The sequence below is a fragment of the Anas acuta genome, chromosome 6 (genome assembly GCF_963932015.1).
Source record: "Anas acuta chromosome 6, bAnaAcu1.1, whole genome shotgun sequence".
Lineage (NCBI taxonomy): Eukaryota > Metazoa > Chordata > Aves > Anseriformes > Anatidae > Anas > Anas acuta.
In genome coordinates, this window is record NC_088984.1 from 6,286,761 (window position 1) to 6,294,772 (window position 8,012).

At 41.4% G+C, this 8,012-nt stretch overlaps 1 long non-coding RNA gene across 1 annotated transcript; it reads right to left on the reverse strand.

Annotated features, from left to right (window-relative positions):
- Positions 1–3,672: 3,672 nt before the first annotated feature.
- On the reverse strand, positions 3,673–7,738 carry LOC137858699 (uncharacterized). The gene is made up of 4 exons (XR_011097926.1): positions 7,602–7,738; positions 7,456–7,504; positions 6,025–6,131; positions 3,673–5,635 (listed from the first exon to the last, which is right to left on the reverse strand). It is a non-coding gene; the product is annotated as an uncharacterized lncRNA (long non-coding RNA).
- Positions 7,739–8,012: the final 274 nt, after the last annotated feature.

The following is an 8,012-nucleotide window of genomic DNA, read 5'->3' on the forward strand; positions in this document are numbered from 1 at the left end:
TGAAAATCAGCCAGAGGTCAGACCTCTGAAGGTAGCCCTGAATCCTCACTGAAGCTGTGCGTGTTGCACACCAGATATATCAAACCCAGCTTTGTCTTCGTATGATGAAGAAACATCAGTGACCATTACTGTCATCAGCTCCTGGAAGGTACTGTGATCAAGCAATAATCTCAGGTGTCAGAAGCTTGAAATGACTCCATTAGAGGCAGGAAAAAAGAGAATTTATGAAGGTATCATTAGCATTTGCCTTTTTAAACGACATGCAAATTCCTTGCAGGAACATATGCCGAGAGCCCTCCGTTAGCACTTGCAACTGAGAGGAGTCTCCTCCTCAACACTGACTACCGCCTGTCGTCTTACTGAAAGGGTGCCATATGCTTCCAGAGAGCTCATACCACACCAAGCATCACTCCATTCATAAGCTTGGTTTGTTGTAGTAATAACTTCTTTTAAATGCTGCTTCTCCCAAATAACCAGTATTAGAAATTCAGTTAAAAATGATTATTATTCACATTTGCAAATAAATTCATCAAACCGACTTGATTGGAAAAGTTTAAAAGAACATCAATCAAATGCAAGTTAAAGTGCCTACCAATACAAAAGAGCTAAGAATAATGAGGATTTCCCAACCAACTCTAGAAGCTCCATAGCCAGAAGAGATAGCTTTGAATCCTTCCTAAAATAAAACTAGTTTGTGTGTAGCAGATCAACATTTATGCATTTGGAAACTCAAGATAGCAAAGAGGGGTCCACAACAGGCTATTTTTCCTCATCTTTCAATGTTAAAATACAGAACTGGGTATTTGAAAGCTAAGGCAGAAGAAAATGGATGGAGAAAACGTATGTTTGCCTCCACTAGGAAAATTATTTAATGCTTATTAAAATTATTTAATATTTAAGTGATCCATGAGTTACTTTCTCATTACACTAATAAATACTCCCAAATCTGCAGCACTAATTGGACTTGAAGACAGACCTTGCTTTATCTGTATCATGTGGGAGGGCATTTGTCCCAAGGTTAAGTACTGCTTAAAAGGTAAGAACACAGCCTGGATTTGGTTCTTCAGCTCAGTCAGCATTAACTTCTGGGGACTACCTTCTAATTTAGCCCAGAGTAAGCATGAGTTAATTCATGCCTGTTATATTTTTCCTCTGCTCTCACTTGTTCACATCAATAATACACTGCATTTCCATATCTGTTGTCCTTGTTTTGCTATCTATACATTTTTAACTCAAGATTGTTATATATTAGTTATATGTGTGGTGCCAGGAGTTGGACTTGATGATCCTTATGGGTCCCTTCCAACTCAAGATATTCTATGATATTATAATTGCTATAATTCCTCTCAGAAAGCCAATAAAATTCCATCAATAATTAATCATTTAAATTAAAATAAATACGTGACAGGAAAACTTTGAGCATCCTTAGTGGTATTTGGATGTTATCCAAATGAATTCATGCCAGGGACCGTTCACGTCCTAAGTGGGAATTGTTCATGGACAGCAGGACCGAGGAGTGAGGCAGGACGAAAGGCTGGATCCCTCTGCCGCTTATAGGAAAGAGATTTTAAAATGTCTTGTTGAAGCTTGCACACAAAACACTGCCCTGTCATTGGGAATAATAGGCAACGAATTGTTACAGTCATTAGGGAGCTGAAAATGAGTAGTACAGGAAACAGCAATTAAGCAATTTCAAGCCTAAATCATAACAGCGCAAGAGAAACTCCCCAGATGCCTTTGCAGCCTTTCAAATAATCACTGGGTTTTATTTGCCAGGAAAAAAAATAAAAAATCAATGAGTATATTCATGAAAACACAGAACAGCAAAATCAAATTAGGTGAGGGGAAGTTCCCAATGGAGAGGAAGGGAAAGGACGTACACAGGCTGAATGGTCCCCATGCTGAGGGATCCGGTGATGCAAGAGCCCTGCCCGGTGCCTGCCCAGAGAATTCCTCATTACAGGCATCCTCTCTGCCTGAGGATGAAGGAATACTGGGGTTTAACAGGCATGATATTTCTTGTGATTATTTGGTGATGACCTGAACAGAAACCACAGCACTGCTCCTAGCCTAGGCTCATTTTTTGCCAAGCACCGTTGGCCATGTGAGTATTGAGTCTGGGAGTCTTGTCCTGAAATCCTAAACATGTTCCTAAACTAACTTCATGGCTTGGCTAAGCAGGACTGTACCTGGGGGATGGACTCTGCAAAAAGCAGGACTGTACCTGGGGGATGGACTCTGCAAAAACCTCGTGTCTGTCAGCGTAATATCTGGCCCAAAATGATCCCTGTAGAACCATTTTGTGCAGCCCCACGAAGCCCAGTGTTTCTTAGGAAAGCTGGGTTTGCAGACACATGCAGCCATCTGGGCAGCATTTGTGCAGATGGGCTCCTAATTTCTGAGGGAAATGAACCCATTACACATGGGCATATTTCTTTGTACCTAATGTGAAATACTTCTTGTCAGACATGAGTCGCTTTGGGACCGGTAGGACTATGATGCAGTGAAGAGCCTGAGCATCCATTTATCTTTAATACCATAAGCAGAAACTCATGGAAGTCATTAGAAAAGAAAAAATAACCAAATAAGAGACTGCTGTGTGAAGTCTCAAATCTTAGCTCCAGGTAGCGCAATCAGCAGAATATCTACTTCTCCCCATTTGTATGATTAATTGACATCTTATTAACTGCTCATTAGGGACACTGCAAATCAGCACAGAACCAAATAAACACATTACAACAGAGAAGAGGGCTTCTAATTGTGAACTGGGAACAAAATGGGGTTTTAAAACGTATTTTAGGAGTCAATCTGTGCGTGTGAGTTAAGATGCCGAAGAACTTGAAGAGCTGCCCGAGAGCACCTGCAGCTGCCTGTGCTGCTGCCCCAGCCCTGATGGGTTCCAGCCCTTGCATTGTGTCCTGCTGGTGATCTGAAGAGCAAGAAGCATGCACACACACAGAAAAGTAACCTTAGACAGGTATCCAAGCTTATTGAAGTAATTGACATATTACTGAGTGAATTTCTTGGTCAATTTATATGGACCTCTGACTGCTCTGGTTTACATGTTGGTAAGACTTCAGGTTAAACCATGCAACATCCTTGTCCTAAAGATGAAGACTCTGCTGCAAAGCTGCATGTAAATATTCCTCCTCTACATGCAGTGTTTATATCTAATATATTAAGTGCCTGCCTTACAGAGGTAGCAGTGCTGAGGGCGGAAGCCAGCAGTGACACAGCACGCAGACACCCAACACTTCACCCCCTCTGAGAGGTCCCCAGGTCCTCTCTCCCTACACCTGGGGCAGAAGCCCAACCCTTCAATGGAGCCGTGGGTGATTCTTCCTAGCCACAGGGGGATGAGTTCAGTGATTTGTAGGGATGTGCTGAAAAAATGCAGCTCCCTGCACTAGCAGCTCATGCCCTAGAGCAGCAGGTCGAGGTCATGCCTTCCCACCCTGCCTGACCAGGAGAGGCAGCAACCACCTAACAGCAGTGGCAACATGAGACTTTTCTTCTCCCTGTTGCAGCCTGGCAGCTCCAGTGGGGATTCTGGGCTAAATGGCATTTTCTTTCCACGCACCGCAGAGTAATTTAATTTGTTTTCTTTCCTGCTTGTTTTGTATTGCAGCAGCAGAAAGGACAACGACTGATAAAGGGAGGAAGAGAGAGAGCTGCAGCAGTGATTTTCCATTTTATTTATGGTGATACATATAAAAATAGATCTCAGAGCTGACAGCTTTGTTGCTTCTCACTGCTGGGCTGGCACAGGGAGCTGTACATGCACCCCAAGCACAGGGGTGGGCGCAGGGCTGGACCTGCTGCACAGGGCAACTCTCAAGAAAGCAAAGGTGAGAACAAAACAGCCAACAATTTACAGCTTATTTCTAGTGGAGGAGAAGCCTTGAGCTAAATCTTGCTCTCCCTCCTAATGCTGAAGTCAAAGGGACGAGCCCTGTGAATGGTGAGAGAGAGGACTGGGAACTGGAGACAGCAAAGTCCCCCTGAAGGAAAATGTGAGAAATATCATTATAGATGGAAACAGCAGCATCTGGCTTCTGTTACAGCCTTTCCTGAATAGCACCCTATTTGCATGAGAGCTGAGCAATGAATCATGCTTTTTGACAAAAAAAAAAAAAAATTGCTGAAAGAGATGATAAACATTTCAAAATCAATGGCCAGAACAACTGGCAATGTGTGTGTGTCAGTGACCACCACCTTGAGAAAAGCAAACAAAATCTGGTGGGGTGAAACACAGGCAAGAGATGCCGTGCTATCATTATGCTTTCCTTTTGAAAGCCACTCTGACAGACATGCATCTGTTATCGACTGTACTGCCTGTCTATGGGTCTTATTTTATTAGAGGAAAAATATTTAAAAAGAATGCAAGCAAATATTGAGCGTGAACAATCAAATGGCAAATGAGACAGAGTGGCCATTACTTCTTTTCAACTCAGGGGAGGTGTTCACAAACAGAAAAAGAATATATAAGGATCTTCTCAAATAGGGACAACAGTATGTAAGCACACAGATTTATGTTTCCTGTTGCACACCACTGGAGGAAGCTGTTTATACACCCCTTCTCATGAATACTGCAGGTGCAATGCAAGTCCTGCCACACTTGGCTAAACTTCAGATATCCTCAAGGGACTGCATGGGGGAATGACTTTGATGGATCATGGTTGCTCTTGAAACTGAGCTGGGAGAGATTAGAGTGTCTCAGGCAGAAAGACTCTGCTCACCTGATTTTTTTGTTCTGATGAGATAATTTTTCTAATTAACCTCAATAACATTCTAGACACACGGCCCTATCCCACATAGTGGAAATACATTTTCAAATGGACATTTCTCTCTTAACCACATTTGCTAGTACTGAATATAGAGTTTTAACACTTTGGCTGCCAACGGGTGCATTGGGAAGCTAAAACTGAACATTTGCAACAGAAATAAAGGTCTCCCCCAAGAAATCCACCCTCCCACGAGCACCAGTGTGTTGTGCACACACTTGTTGAGCAAAGAGAGCACCAGGGACTTAAGAGCAGCCTTACATGATCAGGTGCAAATTTCTATTTGTTTCTCTCCTGATAATGATCCAGGCAGCCAGCAGTACTGTCCCTCAAAGGCCTGGGCCTGCAAGACTAAAAACAATTTGAAAGCCAACCATGGAGGTACCTGGTCCTTTGGAAGCATTTGGTGCCTGACCTTGTTCCTCCTCACTGCCAGGTTAAGAACAGGAAGGACCATCTCACAGACCCCTGAATTCACTGAATTTATATTGCTCTGGAAGCAATATGAACCATTTCTCTCTGATCTCACCTGCTTTGTTCAAAAAAATAAAATAAAAAAAAAATAAAAAAAAAAAACACACTGAAGTGCCCAACCAGTGCTGCTCCAGGTTTACAAAGCTCTCCTGAGGCCCCTGCCTCTCACCTGCCTTTACACCAGCAATGATTTTCTGCTGTGGAAAAGCAGCTGTCCACTTCCCAAAAGGAGCCATGGAACCTCTGACAAAGAATGAGTAACTCCTCGGTCATCATCTCACTGCCTCCTTTGCACCAGCAAAGTGCTGCTCTGACAGTCTTCCCAGGACACTTGCTGGAGGTGTTTTCTTCTGAAACCCGAGTGATCCCAAAGCTTGCTGAGAATGCAGTATAAAAATAATCATTGTCTAGGTTCATAAGCAGTGAACGTGAATTTATTTCTAAGTATCAACCATATTTCCAAGTCTCTGACTGTAATGTTACCAATGGGGCTGTGTTTAAAACATGCCAAAACATCATTTTATAAACCTTCTTGCAAGCAGAACAACTGAGAACTAATATAGGCAACAACCTTTATTTTCTTCAGCTCTTATGACTATAGATTTAGGGAGAAGGTTTAGCAGGATATTTGGCACCAACTAAACAGAATTTAAGGAAGGGGCAATGTTTATGTGAATTCTGATAATTAAGACAAATTTTAAAGTTATCAATTTTTTTTTAATATTTTCAGAGATTATGCTGGTATCTTATTATCAATCTGCCTTACCTCTTCTCATAGAAAGATGCTACTCCAGGTTCTGCTGCAGCTGAGCTCATACAAAGCCCACAGCTAGGTGTCCACTCTCAGGTGAGTCCATAAGCTCTTTACCACATCTCCAGGCATTGCTCTGGGGGAGCAATATTTCTCTAGGCAGAAATGATCATTCTGTGAGATTAACTTTCTATACTGTATATATATAACTTTCTATAGTTATATATACACTGTACATACAACAGTATATATTAACTTTCTATACTGTATATATACTGTATGTATACTGTATACAGTATATATACACTGTAGCAAGTCTTTTGTGTAATTCTTCCCAAACAGACAATGACACTGTCCATTTCTGACCAAGGCCTGGAAGACTGTAAAATAAAAGTTTTGCAAACTAAAACATGCCACTAGTCAACAGCAGTTTAATTTTTAAAAAAATTATTCATGCTGCTGGCTAAACATTCTAGTAGGGAGGTGCCATTAAATCCCAAATACACTCATGATGGTTCTCAAAATAATTTGCAAAAAAAATCAGGTTGGATATTATCTCTATATATTTTTTGCTCACCAGGTAACACAGTTCTGGGAACATGTTACACTCTTCCAGACATACTTTGGTAGGAGGGTTCATTTTCTTTATTTCGGAGTCATACAGCCTTTCTGCCTTGTCAGCCTTTGCCATAACTCTTAAAGGACACAGGCAGAGGAAGAACAGATGGAAGTAATGATAATTGCTTACTTTGAACATCGCAAAAAATGCACAATGCCTATAAGGTCTCATCCAAAGTTAATGGAAAGACTATCAATCTTTTGTACCTATACTGCCTCTGTTACCATAGGATCCGAGCACCTCAGCAGCTTTCAGGAATTCCTTCTCAGGACTACATAAAATGGGAAAGCATATTTTCCCCATTTAATTGTAGCAGAGAAAGGCTTTTTGTGCTCCTCAAGGTTACACGCAGTGATGGAGCAGGAATTTGAAGCTGTGTGTTTCAAGTACTTTAGTTGCCTTGATGCTGACCAGACCCGATGTGGCCTGCTGAATGGGTTCTGGATCCAGCTCATCCTCATGGGCACCTGCTGCTTCTTATTTACATATAAGCCACATGTAGCATATTGTACCAAGCATGTCAGCCAAGTGAAATATAATAGCTATTTAAATATTTCACATTTTTCAGCACATCAAAGTCTGGCTCTGAGGAAGATAATCTCAAGAAAATACAAAGACAGTATTAATCATACCAAAAAAACGTGATTTTTCTATAGCTGACTAAAAAAAACATAGAATCATAGAATATCCCAAGTTGGAAGGGACCCGTAAGGACCATTGAGTTCAACTCCTAGCACCACACAGGTCTACCCAAAAATTCACACTATGTGACTAAATGCACAGTCCAACCACCTCTTAAACTTCAGCAGTTTAAACCTAGCCTAAACCTCCCCTGCCTTAGCTCAACACCATTCCCCTGGGTCCTATCACTGGTGACTAAAGAGAACAGATCACTGCTTTCCCCTCTACTCCCCCTTGTGAGGAAGCTGTAGACTGAAGAAGATAGGGGAAAAAAAAAAAAAAAAAGGCTCACCCAAGACTCAGACTCCCCTAGGGAGCAAACTCCCCTCTAACTCCTCATGCTTCCTATATAGCAAAGATCAAATGATCCACACCTGGCAGATTTCACTTAGCAATGGTGGAACCAAGAGACCTTGTGGAATAGGCTCCTCTACCTGGCTTTGGTATTTTAAGGTCAATTGCTCCTTATCACTAATAGAAATAACCTGACAAGGGGCTTAGTGGTTAGAGTTGACCTAATGAATTAACTACAAAAGGTGCACAAGGATTGTATTTCTGTTACTCATTCTGTGAGGAAAGTTAGTACAGAGCCTGTTAAAATAAATAAATAAATAGATAAATAAATGAAATAAAAGAAAATGACCTTAAAGGCAAAATTGCTATCATAGATTTTCATCTGTCTAGTCACAACAGATAAAGAATA